The sequence below is a fragment of the Macadamia integrifolia genome, unplaced genomic scaffold, assembly GCF_013358625.1.
Source record: "Macadamia integrifolia cultivar HAES 741 unplaced genomic scaffold, SCU_Mint_v3 scaffold885, whole genome shotgun sequence".
Classification (NCBI taxonomy): domain Eukaryota; kingdom Viridiplantae; phylum Streptophyta; class Magnoliopsida; order Proteales; family Proteaceae; genus Macadamia; species Macadamia integrifolia.
The window spans coordinates 55,651-73,844 of NW_024870570.1; the positions used below are offsets into that span (position 1 = coordinate 55,651).

An 18,194-nucleotide genomic window follows, 5' to 3' on the forward strand; every position below is an offset into this window, starting at 1 on the left:
CACCCTTTCATGGTTTTATAGAATTATATTATGCAGCCAAGCATGTGTAGAAGTTTATAGCTAGTTTAATTCTAACATATTTATTCATCATAGTGTGCTCTAAATATGGCATATAAGCACAAAATACCATTAATTTTGTACCTATGCTATTTACAAATAACTTTTCAATATCATGATAATGATAAACTAATGTAGAAACATGCATAAACAGAAATACAATTTTGAAGTGGCTATAAAAAAAAAAAAAAAAAAAAAAAAGGAAAAAGAAAACTGGGTCCCAATTTCTTATATTGGAAACAACCCAGAATACTAAACATCTTCTCATTGGTCGAATCATATAAAACATCTTAAAATGCATAAATCCATTCTCCCAAAGATTCTACCAATCGAATATTTATCCACAACATCCCAAGTATATGATAAAATTACATAATGATAACCAATGATATTTAATTACTCACAATACCTTGGAACTTTTAATAGAATTGATTCAAATTTGGAAAACCTCATTGGACATTATTTGAAGACTGTCCATCACTAAATAAGACTCATTTCAAGTAAAATCCTTCACAATCTCACGGTGACCAATAACGTAGTCATTTTTTAAAACATTAATCAGTGGCCTCTTGTTTTTATGACTGAATACAAATATAATATAAAATTTCATATAAACATGTCATAGAAAAAATTAGACCATTAAATATGGTCAACAATGACTTCGATGCAAAAAATGATTTCAATTTGGCATTAAAATGACCTTTAAATTGATGTTTAAAATAGTTTAAATTAAAACCCAAAAATCAAAATCCAAACAAACCTTTAAGAGTTTTTTTTTTTTTTTTTTTTAATCCTTCTTAGTCAACATCGGTCAACTCCGCACCGATAACTTTTTCGGCATGTTTCCTGGTGACCCACTGGAAAACACAACGAGTCATTTTCTCAAGTTAATGGGTCAACATGATTTTGTTAACTTGAACCTCAATAATTCATTAAGTCAATGGGTCTAAGCCCGTTACTTATAACTTAAGTAATTAAAATAGAATATGGACTTACCTCATTACTGAATTTCTTAAGAAGTACACCTAGCCCATGACTTGATATGACTTAAGCTCATAACTAAATTATTTAATAAGTAGACCCAATCCATGACTTAATATGACTTAAGCCCATGACCGAATTATTTAATAAGTAGACCCAGTCTATGACTTAATATGACTTAAGCCCATTATGAAATTACTTAAGAAGTAAACCTGGTCCATGACTTTAATTGACCCATAACTTAAAAACTTAGGGTACAAGTGTATTTTAGCATTTGGATTTCTAAAACCCTACCTTTCTTTATTTTTCTCTTCCTCTTAGCCACCATCTACAACTTATTTGTAGATTTTAAAGTATGGGAAAATAGAGGATCTCCATAAACTCAATGGTTCTTTATATTCTTGTAGTGCACTACTCTCTAAACCAAGTTTATTATCCAGTTGATTCGGTTTGGTCATGCAGGGTCTGACTCAGCAAGGGTTGATGCGGGTGCCTTATAGTATATGACGGCAAGGGTGACTATGAATGTGGGGTGGCTGGACAAATTTGAGCCAGTGCCCAATGTTATTCGCATGCCTAAGCCATGCCCTTGCATATTTCATAAGGCTATATATAAGTAGGGAAAGTATGTTGTCATATTAAATGATGAGAATTTGGTTCACGACAAGTGGCGGAAATGAAATACTTGTTGAGAACCAATTCCCACTGAAATCCAACAAGGTTGGCCATGTTTTGGCGAACTTGTGTGCAGTCACAAGTGGGTACGACCCTCCCGTGCGATCCACTTGTAAGGGGGAATGTGGGTCCCAGCAAGCCCAATTTGGGTGATCACATGTGTTTCAAGTTTCCCGTCATAGTGGAGCCATGTGTGTCCTGTACTTCGGACTACTTCATTCGGAATCGCAGTTTAATGTGATTCGGGCCATAGGGTATCAAATCCAAACGCATCGTAGGAGATATTTATGACCCAACTATGACTAGCATTTACTCTTCTCCCATTAATTGTTTAGCAAGGTTGGTGGAGAGGAGTAAAGAGGAGGGAGAAGAAGAAGGAAGAGAAGGGAAGAAAGTGTGGGGGGGAAAGTGTTCCCCACTCATTGCTAAATCCATACCTCGCCGTTTCGACGCTGGGAAGGTGATTGGAACATTGAGAGCTACAATTTGAGGTAGGTAGTGTAAAATCCCTTGAATCTTGTGAAACCCTCTTGTGTGGTCAAATCAAAGAGTTAAGAGAGAGTCTATGTGTTGTCTTTGAAGGTTTTAAAGAAGGAATAAACAAGATTTGAAGGCATTTAAGTGATATCTTGAGTTGGAGGAAGAATCTTGGGTTTTGGGGTTTTCTTGAGCTTGAAGGTACGATTTGTTCCCAAATATCGATTTGAACATAGATCTATGTTGTACTCATGTAAATAGTCTTAAATGTGTATAAAATGTGAAGGAATCAACCCTTTGGGTTCCCAAAGGCAGGGTGAAGAAGGGAAATGGGGGCAACAAGAACCCGCTGGACACTGGTGGGTGGCATTGGCGGGTAGCCAGACCCACCAGTGAGATCCACCAGTCTTGGTTGAGCCTTAGGCCCTATCGGCTGGTAGGACCGACGGGTACCTAGACCCACCAGTGAGACCAACCGATCTTGGTTGCGCCTCGGATCCTACTGGCAGGTACCTAGACCTACCAGTAGCACCTATTGGTGTGGTCTGGGAGCTGCCTGCATGGGTGGCTTGCACAGGTGGATCCTCTTACCTACCTGTATAACCCACCTATGGTCCAATGAGCTCCGTTCGAGCTCAAACTTCATCGACAGTCTCCTTTACGTTATTAAATGCGTTGTGACCATGTCTTTCATTTTTTTATGGTCCCAAAATGAATGTATTCTAAGCTTCCTTTTTATATTAGGTTTTTGTGACCCTCGTCTTCACATGTTGGATCTCACTCGTATCGAGTGTGCACATCTTGTACGTGAATAGGTAAGTGGAAAAGGGACATTGATAGTTTAAATACTTGTTACTTACTTTGAATTATGAGCATGGATTATTTCAAATATTGGATGGTGATCAATTGTTGGATATGTGATGCATTTCTATATTAGACCTTGTAGTCGGCTTGAAAACGAATGCATTCGTATGCATGGAATGGGACACAGATGCACTATGTAGTCATACTATCTTATATAGATGCATTGGTCTAGGTTGACATTCCCTCGTGCTACGACCCTTCCCAACAGGGGTTTAGGTGTTGGTTATCACTGGGGGAAAACGTCGGTCGCGAATCGCCATGGTAGTTAGAAGTACGCCTAGATGATCATTAAGACAATCAAAAACCTTGGTGATATATTCAGAGGGCCAAGCTTACTGCATTTATTTTCTGCTATGGTTCAGCCACAATTACTTTTATGCTGTGGTACAACCACGATTTATTTTTTCAAGTACTGCTGGCCCTCTTCGACAACCCTATGGGTGTATCACGGGATGGAGAACTCGTCTTCTACCTGGGGCATACACGCACTATGGTTGTGAGTAGCACGTAACCTATGACTTAATATTGTTGCTTAGGCGATTAGGCCTAAAATGAATTGCATGCACATAGAATGATTTGAAATGCGGTTGCTTGCTTGCGTTTTCTTTCCATTTACTGAGCTAGTGAGCTCACCCCTTGTATATACCCATTTTTCGATGATTTTATAGGTTTCCCTACTGAGGAGCAAGAGCCAGGGCCTACTGTCAAGCTTCCAGTAGAGGACTGGTGGGTTTCGAAAGGTTTCGAGCACGGTGTTGGGTGCAGGTGCGAGGGCTGCGTTACAGGGCAACAACAGTGGTTACCCATCATCACCCTTTTTGGTTCTTTTGCTATTTTCCCATTTTGTATTATTGATATTTAAATTGTTATTTTCTTGTATAATTATCATGCCTATGGGTCCACATGTATATATATATACACTATGTATAACAATTTATGTATCAAGAGTAGTGGGGAATTTACAGATATATGTGATAAGTCTTCCACTGAATTTTTTAATTATATTCCCATATCTTATGTTGCATGTTATGTTGTGGTTTACTACATTAGATGATCCTGGTGATCCTTAGGTTACCCGATCACCGGTCCGATTCTATGTGAACGGGGCGTGACAATTTTAGATTAAAAATATATTATATAAATCATTTCTAGATCTATATGAGTTACTCTGATACCACTTGTTAGACTGTTTAGGGTTTCGCAACATACCTTATTAGGTTCCCATACAGACAATTAGAGCACAAAGTCGAATTAAAACATAAATGATCAAATTAAAATTAAATGATCGATTTGTACCTTGCACCTAGTATGTTGAAGAAAATCGATGCATCTCTTCACAATTTTATTTTCTTTGTTTTTGATCTTCTACAACACCTCAAACCTCTTTGAGTTCTCTCACTTTAGTGGTAAAGTGAGAAAGAATGAATGATGGTTGTAGGGACCTAAAACCTAGTATAATATTGTCCTGCATTCAAAATCTTAAACCATAATGGGTTGGCTAGTATATCCCTAAACTTGAGAGTAGACCGAACCGGTTCATATAACTTTACTCTCATCCATTTAATCAACTTGAATAATTAATTAAGCCCATAAATCTAATAAATTTCTCTCTCTCTCTCTCTCTCTCTCATGTACATCTACGTGCATTGCCCCATGGGGCCATTGATGGACCATCAACATTGTATCCTAATGCGTGAGAAGTTGCAATTGTACCTATTGCCGTGAAAATTAACATGGGATTGTTTGCACACAGAGTCAAAAGACAAACCAATGGAAGTGACCGAAAGGGACTCTGGTGGGGGATCCTCTTATGCCTAAGTCAGAATTATGGGGAAATAGTAGTATGAGTTTAGAAATGAAAGAGCAATAGGCTTAGAGTGTGAAGTGTTGACTTGAGTTTCTTGGGTACTATTCACCTATTTATTGAGTGGAGACGCCAGACCTTGGAGCCATTAATGGGGTGATCCACTGTCTTGTTAACATTGTCATTAAGAATCTCTATTCTGTAATTGCCTTCATGGAAGATTATGGGGAGTTATAGAGACTCCCTCGTTGCTGGTCGTGGAGTTAAACTTCTTAATGCTTATGAAGCACTTTCCGACCAATAAAGGTTTGGGTTGGATTTCTTACTGCATGTCACCTGTTGATAGACAGGCTGATTTTATGCACATCATATGTCCCCCACTCCTTGAGGTCTGAATAGAGCTAAGAGAGTGAAATGTTCATCCTCTTTCTTTGAGGTTCAGTGTTAACTCAGCTCACAACATGCTCGGTGGAAGTTATTCTGGTCAATACTCGGTGTTTCGACGCGTATGGCCACCTCGGTCTACGTAGTTTGGCACTTCCCATCGAGATGTCTTATCCTATGTCTTTCCTATCTGATGAAATACAAGATGGATATTAGTATTCTCTGCCTTCTGTTAAGCCTGAAAAAGACTTCAAACTTTCTTTAAATATTTTCCTGTTATCAAAGATATGCCTTAAATGGATGCCTCATAGACACGTGGTCTTTGGAATCATATGGTGTCTATAAGAGATAAATGGTGCACCTCTTCAATTGAAAATCTTAGAAATGACATGTGGCACCTTCTAGAGGGTTGAGTGGTCATTCTTGATTTCAAAAAAGGAGTTGTCATACTGTCATGACAACTATTGGGTTTCTGCCTAGGAACTATAGATATAACTTGAGAAGAAAATGTCTCACGCTACAGGCTGCATTATGTTGGAAGAAACGTAATTGCGCAACGGAAGTGATCTAATTGAGATCTCTTGAGTTCGAAATCACTGTACAAAATTAATTACTTGTAAACGAAATAGTTTACCTTAGAACTGCAACCGAAGTTCCTCCTCCGGATAATAGTTCTTTCATACTTGAGCAACCGTAGGGATCAAATCCTTTCAACACTTTGAACTATAATCCACGTTCAATTAGAGAAGAATAATCCACCATTAAAGTCTAGGTTTCATGAACCCTAGTTTTCTCCTTCACACACACTCAAACTCACAAAGGAGAGAAGGGAGAGAGACAAAATGTAGGAGAGGAGAGAAGAGCTTTTAAAAACATGTGGCTACTCTCTCTTTTGTCCCTTTTATAATAAACCTCTTTTAGGATTTCCTCTATTGGGCAAATATTTTTTTCCTAAACAGAGAAAGCCAAATCTTGGTGGTAGAGAACAATTTCCAAAATTGAACAACTACTTTGCTTCTAAAGTGAAAAGTGATAGAATGTAAAAGTGATTGATATCTTTCTGATTATGGGTGATAATATAATCAAATTATATTTTATTCACTTCCATAAATAAAAATATAATTAAAAATCTAATATTTTCAAAATTTATTTTCATGCAATATTATCTCTTTAATTTGAATATAAGACCTTCCAATTTTTCAGTATCCCATAATGCTAAGGTATGCAATTTAATACTGCCTAACCCTAACTTATTGTACATGTTTGTTTTAGAGATTCTGTGAACATGATACGACATCCAAAAAAATATTTCAAATAAAATTTCATAAATATAATATTATTTTTATATTAAAAAATAAAATTTTAAATAATTTATAAAATTGATACTGGTAGCAGAATTTTGTCAAATCAAGCTCATATACTCTCTCTTCTCGATATTTCCTAATTAAGGGCAGTGGATCCTATATTGACGATCTCTCTCATTAACAAGTGAGACCACGTGTCTAATGTACCGATATATATTCCATTGGAAGTCAACCATTGGTTTACCGAAACACTGAATTTAACATTGCGACAAATAGGATCTCTCAGGTCAAGGGTCAAACGACGAGTACAAATCTCATCCTCACACAACTGACAGTAATACATATGAGATTTTTACCAGATTCTTCTTTATACACATACAATATGTGTACTCACATTTATGTACTAGAATCACATCCCTGGTAACATACAATGTAACGACATATGAGCAGGATGTCCGATCTTGTCCCTGGCCAAGAACAATTTGGGTGAAACCCCATGGAACAACTTCCAAGCCGAACAAATAAACGTTATACATAAATGAAATTAAACATTCTTATTGATAAATTGTGTTTGATGGAAATATATATCCAACACAGGATGTTTCGAGAAGATCTTGGCCGTTGAAGCTTGTACAGACTGGGAGATTTGGGCCATTGATGTTTGTATAAATGCACTAGGTTACATAAATTAATGCAATCATCTTTGGAGGGCGTGGCTTCCTTCTCATCTTACCTAAGGTCTCCCATGTTCTTGATGCCTCATTTCTGACATTCTCCTAACCTTCTAACTTCACTAGATGTTTTTCCCTCTTCTGATAAGTCATTCATCTTGAATTTTTGATTTTTTTTGGGTACAAATGTGCTCATTTTTAATAGTGCATTCTAGTGTTTAGGATGTCTTATGACTTGTCCAACGAGAGGATGAAACAAGTTGTGTATATAAGGAAGAGGGTTGTTTATACTATTGGCACCCAAAATTCAAAATATGCCCTAGTGATGTGGCAGGGGCGGTTTTGGGTATTTGGAAGAAAACATGGGCTGACCGTATCAGTTTTTCACCCACGTAAAAGATGATACCGATTCTCCAGAGCGGTTAAGATATGCCTGCATAAGGCAAAGTTAGTGGGACAGGTGGCGACAATACAGTGGAAGAACCACTTTATGGGCAAAGTGGGCAAATAACATGGGCAGTGGAACAGTTAATGGATCCAAGGTATATAAAGAGAAAAAGCCGCCCAATATAAGGAGAATCAACACATTCAAAAAAAACCAACAATACAACTCTTTATTTCAATTTCATATTTTTCATTCCTGTATTTAGAATTAGAGATGGAGTAGAACTTGTTTGTTCACTTCTTTGTGAATTTTTAATCCACAAAGTCTATACGTTAGGATTTCGTGTTTTATATTTCAAAAACTCCTTTTGAGAGGATTAATGTGATTTATTCTCTCATCCTTCAGAGATTTTGAGTCATAAAAAAGTCCCTAGAGCTATTAGGGAAAGAGTAGGACCTAGATCATTTGGTCAAAGTTAGATTTGATTTTGAATCAGGTCAGGAAGGATTCTGGCATGCCTGCACACACACCAATACGATCAACTAATCGTAGTTAAGGGAGGAATTTTTGTGCCAACATCTTTTTGGCATGCCTGATGGGACATCTCGTCAATGACCAACGACCATAGGGAAGGTTGGAACTGGCCAACGACCATAGGTAACATACAATAACCCTGTATATCAGCAAGGTTTATGGTATGCACCGGCTAATACGATCACTCCTGGAGCAACAAGTGTTCGTATAAACGGTTTATGTTATACACCTGCTACCTCAGTGGCGACAGGGCCAAACATTATGCCCATGGGTGGTTATCCTTACCAGACCAATAATCAAGGCTATTATGGCTGTAGGAATGGGGATAGACCAGCTACCTCTTGCCAGAACATACCTGACCATCAAGGGTCAGGGTGGTAAGAGAACAACATGTTTGACATGCTAAACACTATTAAAGGAATCCAACCTTTGCTGTTCTAGAGCCATTTATGGCTCAGGACAACCATATGATGGTTGACTGGGAAGAATTGGTCAGGGTGATTCAAGACCAAATTAATCCCCCTTTCTGACTAGTTATGAGGTTTTTTTACAGAAAAACATACCCATAATATTTGGATATGATTGACATAGGAAGAAATTTGAAGATACCAAAATTCTCCAAGTTTTCTAGGGAAGATAACATGTCTACGGTAGAACACATAGCATGTTTCACTGTCCAGTGTGGGACCATAGGGGCAGGTGACCTTATAAAGTTAAGGCTATTCCCTAACTCATTGACTGGGGTAGCCTTCTCATGGTATTGTAATCTGCTAGTCAACTTTATACAGAGTTGGGGAGAGATGGAAGATAAATTTCATCTCCAATTCTATAGGACTGAGCCTACAGTATCAGTAACCGACCTTACAAAGATGTTCCAAGAGAATGGTGAGTCTGTCAGGCAATTTGTCAATAGGTTCAAAGTGGCCAAGCACCGGTGTTTCGTCAGCCTCCAAGAGGGGGAATTTACAAAGATGGCCAATAGTGGTTTGTCTTTGGAATTAAGGAAGAGGTTTGCTGGCCAAGAGTTTATAGACCTTCGCCAGCTAGTGGCATAGGCCACCTGCTATGAGCGGATTTTGAAAGAGGAAGAGTAGAGGCATGTCTCTGCTATGAATACGTATAAAGGAGTGACCTATAACTTGGCCCTCGTGGGTTCCGACCAGCAGAAACCAAACAATACTATTGACTGTGAAATCGACCTAGCCGAAATTATGGAAGGCAAACCCTACATGTGCAAGTTTTAAACCAAACCTTATGATAGAACAACTGCACAAAGAAATTTCCAGCCCGGAAATTATTATTCAAACGTAAATATTCGTTTGACATGTCTAAGGTTGAAATAATCTTTGACCCGTTGTTAAGGGACAAACAAATCAGATTGCCCGAGGGGCACCAAATACCCCTAGTTGCTGACCTCAAAGATAGGAAGAATTGCAAATGACATAATATAGATTCGCATTTTACTAATGATTGTGTTGTCTTACGAAATTCCGTACAAAAGGCTATAAGTGATGGCCGGTTGAAATTTTCAGAGAAAGAAAAGTGCATGATGGTGGTTGACGAAGATCCATTTCCTGCGATCAATATAGTCAATACGGAACTTTCTGGCCTACTGTCACTGCCACAAGCCATCCCAAGAAGAGAAAGATCAAATCTGAGGCCACTTATATCCCATTTAGCTTTAGCCAAGTCAGGAGATGTCATGGAGTTGCGGCCTCCAAGAATAGGACTGAGGCCGAAAGTAGATTTGAGGGATGGCCAAAGCAAGAAGATGCATTTGAACATGGAAGACGACCAAATGGACCGCTAGTTCTGTTGAAAGACTTAAAAGACCTGCAAGCCCACAAGTAAGAAGAAGGGTCTGGAAGCTCAGATTCTCAGTTAGAGGAAAAATTCCATTGGAGTGTTTGTCACCATTGTAAGCGTTTGATCGATGAGAGTAATCGTTCAACTCAGGGGCAGACTAGAGACCCTCGAGGTCTTGCACCAGTCACCAGGGGAAAACAATCAGACGATAGTCATAAGGCTCATATTGTTGCCATGGCTAAGAAAACCCGTCATAGCCCAAACAAAGTTCAACCAAAGCTAGTTGCAGAAAGGAGACTAGATTTTGGGAAAAACTCAGAATTTGAGTGTTGGCCTTATCAAAGGCAAGTAGAGGAAAGAAGGTCAGTAAAAGATAGCATGAGATGTCTCCCATCTAGGAGACAGGAGCAAGAGCGGATCCCTGTCAGGTAGCACCTCTTGTACTCCCCACATAAGGGACCCCTTCAAAACCGCCTATATACTTATAAGATAGGAAATAGAGAACAATCAAGAAGTCAATATTTGAGGATGGTACGGCAAAAAATGAAACACACTCACCAATGGAGGATAGTTAGCCACCCCAAAATCCCTTTTGATGAAGGCCAGGAGCTGACCAGGACCCAAAGAAGAAGGTGGCAAAGGCAACAACCAGCCATCCAGAGAGGCGTCATTACGATCACATGCCCAACCTTATAAGGAGCAAAGGGAGAAGAAAAAGGGTGTGTTGGCATCAGTCATTACAATATAGCGGACTGACAAAGAAATGGAAGCCCAACCTAAGTCACCTGAAGGGGTAACCAGGTAGAAGGAGTGCTTAGATACTCAGGGGAAAAATGAGGGTCTTGACCCAAAAGCAAAACAAGTGGTTAGTTCAGAAGTTGATCCTGAGGTATCCGATCTCAAGACGGACAACAGCGGGGACTTTGGGGAATTTGTTAATATGATGTTCGGATAAGTAGAAGCACAAGTACCCATTAATATGGTGTATATATTGCCCAAAGTGTTCCAAAATGATTCAGTCCACATAGAGGAGCTTGACTCCGATGGTGAAGACCAACTTTTAGGAATTCTTAGTGGATATAGTGATTGAACTTACGGATAAATTAGAAGTTGGTTCAAAAAGAGAATAGAACAAAAAATCTCCACCCCTAGAACCATCACAAGAAATGGCCAGGGCTTCATTTGACCAGCTAACTAAAGAAATGACCCAACATTTGAAACCACTCTATGTCACTATAAATATGGATGGAAAGCCGGTATAAAGAGTTGATGAACACATTTATGTGTGAAATCTTAGGTAGTAAAGTTTGCATTTTTATATATTTAGAATGGAGCTACCTTGGGTTTTACTCTCTTTTTGCAGGTTTGGTATTTTAAAGGCATTAAGGAATATCAGGTGCCATATCTCTAATTTTACACGTAAAGATGTCCTGTTCTTTTTAAAGTTGTGAAGAGAACAAAATTCTGAGTAAGATGGACGTGTTGCATTAAAAGTATATATCCGTTTGGTCACCCGTACAAGTGATTATTCTTTTTGGGAAAAAAAAAGAATAATGGATCATAAATGAACCGAGATGCAAAACTAGCTCGTTTGCAGTTGTCCCAGGTGTACAAGGAATATTTCAAATACCAAAAAGGATCGATGGATCCCCCTTGAGTGATTGAAGATTCTTTTTTGGTAACAACTACCTAGCGTAGTTGGTGAGTTGTGGTGTGCAAAAATCCCTTGCTCACCAGGAGGTCTTAAGTTCGAACCTCTTGGCTGCCATTTTTTGGAGATTTCTTTTAGAAGATTTTTTCTCTCCTACTCATCACGTAAAGTAAGGAGGTCGGCCAAGGAAGAGCTTTGTGTGCAAGTTTGAAGAGAGTGAAAAAGAAGGAAATAAAAGAAAAAAATAGAAAAAAAGGGAGAAAAATAGGAAAGAAAAAAAAAAGGAAAAATAGTCCAAGCTTCTCTGTCCCCTACTTTCTTTCCTATTTTCTCTGTTCTCTCTCCTCCACCACACAAATTCGATCCAAGAGGGCCTACACTTGGTCGTCCTTCTCATTCTCTCCTATATTTTCTCTTTTTTCTCTCCTCTCCTAATTTCTACCTCATCAACAAGAATCTCAAAAAATCCCCTAAACTAGGAAACCAAAAATCGTTGTACTCCCCCCATTCTCTATATAATAGAATCAACACAAGGGGAGGGCACACTTCTCTTTTAGGGTACTTCTCTTCCTCTCTTCTTCTAGGTTTTTAGTTGTGCTCTCTTTTTCTCTTTAGTTCGCTGTCTTTGTTTTTTATGCAAGCACTTTTGTAATTTTTTTTTTTAAATTTTTATTAATGCAAGTCTTTTATTTTGATTAATGCAAACCTTTTATTTTATTATTCAACTTATGCAAAGGTGTAATAATTTTAATTTCTAGTTCTACGCTTAGTTCTAGGTGACAAGAACAAGCTGTGGAGCATCTCTTTCAAGTTCAGTTTTTCTCTTCTAGATTTGTCTTCTCTAGTCCAAGCAATTTAAGATTTGATTTAGTTTAGATATATTTTTTAGGGCTAGTAGTACTTCAAATCAATCAAGTTATTTTAAATTAAGGATTGAAGTATGGAATTTTAGGTAAGTAGGCTTCTACAGTAGTCTTCTCACCCCCTCTCATTCCCTCTTCTTGCTACCCATTCATTATTAATTTAGGATTTAAATTTTAATTTTTACTTTGATGCTTTCCCTTTTCCCCAAGGTCATTGGATAGATGCATGTGTTGGCTTTGCCACTCTTTAGTCATAGAACCATCATTTTACTTTCGTTATTTATATTACATCACTTCCCCTAAAGCTAAGTAGAGTAGTCCTTGTAAGAGTAACTCTCTGGTCAAGTAGGGAAGCTTATATTGTTTATGATGCATCCCTCGGGCTAAGTAGAGAAATCTACTTGTGTGCCTGTCTCTGACTTTGTCCCTTTTATTTACACTTTTATTTACTTTTCAATATTCTTTATTTCAACACTTTTACTTTCAGTTATTTACTTTTTATCTGCGTGGTTTGGAGTATTTAAATTCCTAGATGTGTTAGTTAGGATGTTTTTAGATGCAATTGTTTAGGGCGGTAGTTAGAAATAGATCACCATAATTAATATGTGCACTTTCACATTACTAAAAGAAGCTAAAAAGAAAGTGGCTGCTCTCTTTGTGTTCAACCCATTAGCTGCATTGATCCGTACGCTTGCGGTTACTTTTAAATCTCAAACAAGTTTTTGACGCCGTTGCCAGGGAGACAGTTCTATGTTATTTTTTATTTCCTTTTGGTAAATTAGAGTGCTTTATTTTCTTTTTCTTTCATCCTTTATTGAATTCCTAAGAAGAACAACTTACAATAATAGTTGTATCGGTGGAGGTCGCCAAGCCTCAAAGTATAGTAAAGATAGGTTTCACCCTATAGCAGTACCTTAGGAATTGAGCAACCTTAGATCGCTGCTGGGTAAACTCTAAAAAATCTAAAAAAAATAAAAAAACCAAAAATAAAAAAAATATTCATTCTTTTGCCCTTGTCATATTCTAGTTGTGGGTAGTTTTCTGTTGCATGAGTGTTAGGTGGGTACGTAATACTGAGAATCGGTTAGAAAGAAGAAATCCAACAAATAATGATCCTAAAACTATACTCTCATCATACCTTTCAATATGGGAGACCAACAGCCAAACCCTCCACCTAAATCTCTAAAAGATAGGTTCTATCCTACTAGAGCAGCCCAACCTTCCTGCATAGTTCTACCGTAAGCCTAGGGCAATAATTTTGAGCTCAAATCTCAATACATCACTATGTTGCCTCACTTCCATGGGCTGCCCTCTGAGGATGCATACCAATTCCTTAGGGAATTTGAGAAGGTTTATGTTCTAATTAAGGTCCAATAGTTTACTGATGATGATGTAAAATTAAGGTTCATAACTTTTGCACTCAAGGACCAAGCTAAGAAATGGCTCTACGGTCTGCTTACCAATTCCATTACCACATGGGATGGGTTTACTATAGTCTTCCTGAAAAAAAATTCTTTCCTTTGTATAAAACCAATAAACTCAGGAGTGACATTCTTCAATTCCGGTAGAAACCTAGTGAGTCGTTCTTCAAATTTATAGAGAGATTTAAGGACCTCCTTTAGGAATGCCCTCACTATGGAATTGATACATGGTAAATTTATCAAATCATTTATGAGGGTATTGATTATCAGACCAAGCTATTGTTAGAGGCTATGTGCTCCAAAGGTTTTACATCTTTTATAGATGAAGACGATGCTTAGAACTTTTTGCTTGAATTGGCTGAGAAAACTAGGGAATGAGAGTCTACTCAAGAAATTGAGTGGACAAATAAGGGTTACCTTGTAGAAGGTGTTTTGGCCAAAGAGGCTTAACTTGAGAGTCTTATTAAGAAACTCGAAGCCATAGTAGTTAAAGGACTTACCCAATTGAACTAAATAAATCATTTTGTGCCTATGTGTATTTGGTGCCAATCTACCATGCATGTGATGGAGGAGTGCCCTAATATTTCTTGTGTGAACGGTTTGAATATTGGTGTTGAAGATGTGAACACCCTGTCCCAAGACAACCCTTATGGTTAGACCTATAATCCAGGATGGAGGAACCATCCTAACTTCGCTTGGAATCAAACCAATAATCAAGTAGGTCCTAATTTTCAACCCTTGAGTCAAGGGTAGTTTGTTCCCCAACAAGCCAATAATTAAGTAGATCCTAATTTTCAACCCTTGAGTCTGGGGCAGTATGTTCCCCAATAAGCCAATCAAAGGAACATACCCCCAATCAACAAAAAAATTTTAGGGTCCCCACTCAATCTGCTATTCCACCACCTCCTGTGAATCAACCTCCAGGATTCATGAGAGGAGGTAGTGATTTGGCTAGGCTTTCTTCTTTAGAGAAAAGCATGGAACTTCTCATGAGTACTTTCATGACAGGCCGACATGATATGGAGAAACAAATCTCCCAACTTGCTAATGCTTTGCATGAAAAGGAGAAAGGGAAGATGCCAAGTCAGCTTGAACCAAATCCCAGGAATGTGAATATGAATCATCAATCAGTTCCAAATCAATTGAATTCAATTCAAAAGAGTCCACAATAAAATCCATCCAACCAATGTAATGTTGTTTATGCTCTTAGGAGTGACCGAGGGTACCAATGGAGGGACCAACAGAGTGTTCCTAAATCTTTCCCATCATTACTTCTGTTAACTCTCCTTCTGTTGAGGACACAAATGTGTCTATTATTCCAGGTTCGTTTGATGAACCTAAAGCAACTAAATATGATTTGGTTGAGGAAACCAAACATGATTCTTCTGAGAAAGAGTAAAATGCTAACAATCCTTATGTTCCTCCTATCCCCTTTCCTAATCAGTTGGTAAACAAAAGGAAGACTACTTCCATGGATAAGATTTTAGAAGTCTTCAGAAAGGTAGAAGTAAACATCCCTCTTTTGGATGCCATATCCTAGATTCCCACCGATGCAAAGGTCCTGAAAGATTTGTGTACTCACAAACATATCACTAGTGTGCCCAAAAAGGCATTCTTAGCAGGCAACATTAGTTCCATAATTACTCAGCCTATAACTGCCAAGTATAAGGATCCAGGGAGCCCTACTATAGTTTGTGTCATAGGCAACACCTATATTGAACATGCCTTACTTGACCTTGGTGCAAGTGTAAATCTTTTGCCTTACCATGTATATAAGCATCTAGGATTGGGAGAATTGAAAGCCACTGGAACTACTCTTCAGTTAGTAGATAGATCTGTTGAGATTCCTAAAGAGATGGTTGAGGATGTCTTACGTAAAGTTGGGGAATTTTTATTCTCTATTGATTTAATTTTTTTTGACACCCAACCAGTTGCCAACATTCGGGACCAAATCCCAATTATTCTTGGTAGACCGTTCCTTGCAACCGGCAATGCCATAATTAATTGTAGGAACGGTACCATGAAACTTTCTTTTAGCAACACTTCTGTGGATTTTAATGTCTTTAGGTTGGGTAAGCAACCATATCCCCATGAGAAGGAAGTTCATATGCTCTAGGAAATTCTAAATTCCATTGAGACATATTTTGATATTGATTTTGATTCTGAATTTCCCGAGTGCATGGAACAATTGGGTGGTTTTGATGATGGAATTATGTCTGAGGTTTGGAGTTTCCAACCACCTATAGAGCCCTTAGGACCCCCTTCTAATTCCATTCCCAAACCTTCTATAGTAGAGCCCCCTAAGCTAGATCTTAAAGAGTTGCCATTTGATTTGAGGTATGCTTTCCTAGGGCCTGACCAGACTCTTTCAGTAATAATTTATTCAAACTTGAATTTTAGCCAGGAAGAGGAATTACCTAAAGTGTTAAAAAACAATAAGGAAGCCCTAGGTTGGACCATGGCTAACATCAAAGGAATTAGCCCTTCTATTGTTCAACACATATTCACCTCATTGAGAGGTCCAAACCTTCAACGGAACCCCAGGGGAGAGCTAACCCTGTGATGAAGGAAGTTATTCAAAAAGAAATTCTAAAGTGGATGGATGATGGGATCATTTATTATATTTTTGATAGTGGCAAGCATTTCACAATAGATCATTTGAGGGCCCCATAAAGAAATTTGGGATCACCCATAAGTTGAAGCCCTTCATTGAGTTGTCATCTTATGCTCTGGAAGAGGTCATGGATCTCCATGAACCTTTTTACATAAATAACTAACTCTTTTTCAGGTATAATCCCCTTGCATTGTCTTTGCTTTTAATTATTTCCATGCATTGAGGACATTACATGACTTAAGTGTAGGGGAGGGGAAACCAGTTTCTTTTTTGTTTTGTTTTGTTTTCTTTTTCTACTTTGTTTTTGTTTGTTTTTTCTTTTTGTTTTCAAGCTTGCTAAGGATGAAGTCCTACTTTGGCTTTTGGCTAATGATCATACCATTTGTTTGCTTGATGTATGAAAGTAATAATTTTGATTAAGGTACCCATCTTGAATACATAAAAATCCTATTGAGAAAAAAAAAGAAACAAGCCTATGTCTTGAGATGGGACTCTCTTTTGAAAAATAAGAGACCCTTATTTTACGGTGTTCGACCATATGCAAGTCTATAGGTTCCTTGTACTCTTGATTTGAAGTTGAGACCTTTTAGATTGGCATGAATTGACAAATACACTATTTTTAATAAAGTGTGGAAAGTGATATAACTGAAAAGTAAGAGTTTATTTCCTTAGAACTAGACAGGGTGTTGCGCCTTAGGAAGCGTGGTATCTTGATCGAAAATCCTAGGGAGGAAACTTTGGAAAGAACTCTAGCATCACTGTCTATGTGGGCATATACAAAAAGTGAAGCTACAAAGTAACTTGGGTGTTTGGTGTTTGCTCCACCATGTCATTCAGGCCAATAGTAGTGGAGTAGGATAGACTTTATTATGAAAAAAAAAAGAAAGAAAAAACCACACAACAGGAAAGTATGTGTAAATGTCATCAATGCCTTGGTAACATGTTTAGTCAAAAACACTCCAACGCCTTAGTCCTTGGTTCCCTATTACTTCACAAGTGGTCTTGCTTTAAGATAAGGATGTTTTGGAAGAGACAAGGTGAGTTCCGAATTAAGAAAAATGTTTGTGCCTGAAATTGATATGGGGTAATAAAAATTCAAGTGTGGGGGTCCCTAGATCAAGTGTAAATGAAATTATCTTTGCTCTAGATCAGTATGGCCCTTACCTTTAGCCAAGGTTGGGATTTTATTTTTTTTCCCTAAATTTTGGGTGTATATTCACTGCAAACAAGAGTGTTGGTGGATAATGGTGTGGCAGTTAACATATTACCATCATGAATGATAGCTAAACTTCAACGGAATGAGAATGATCTCATCCTTGTGGATCTTGCTGTGACCAATTTCCTTGGAGGTGCTAGCTCTCTAAGAGGCATCCTGCAAGTCGAATTAAAGATTGGAAGACAGAGTTCCATGATTGCTTTCTTTGTCATGGATGCCATGGCTAATTACAACGCATTGTTGGGACGTAACTGGATTCATGCCAATAGTTGTGTACCTTCTTCTTTGCACCAATTCCTCATGTTTTGGAATGAGGAAGGTCAAGTGGAGGTGCTTATGGCAGATAATTGGCCGTTCCTTGTCAATGCTAGTTTGGCTGATGCGATGTTTTACCATAGGGATGTTTCCCCTATTAAATTTTTAGAGCCTAATAAAGATGGCAAACTGACCATAGTGATGGTCAGCCGATTTGGAGCACGGCCAGCAT

General features: G+C 38.1%; 1 non-coding gene across 1 annotated transcript; it reads right to left on the reverse strand.

The window, feature by feature from the left end:
• Positions 1 to 13,991: 13,991 nt before the first annotated feature.
• On the reverse strand, positions 13,992 to 14,098 carry LOC122070319. Its single transcript, XR_006137735.1, has one exon. It is a non-coding gene; the product is annotated as a small nucleolar RNA R71 (small nucleolar RNA).
• Between the last annotated feature and the right edge of the window lie 4,096 nt (positions 14,099 to 18,194).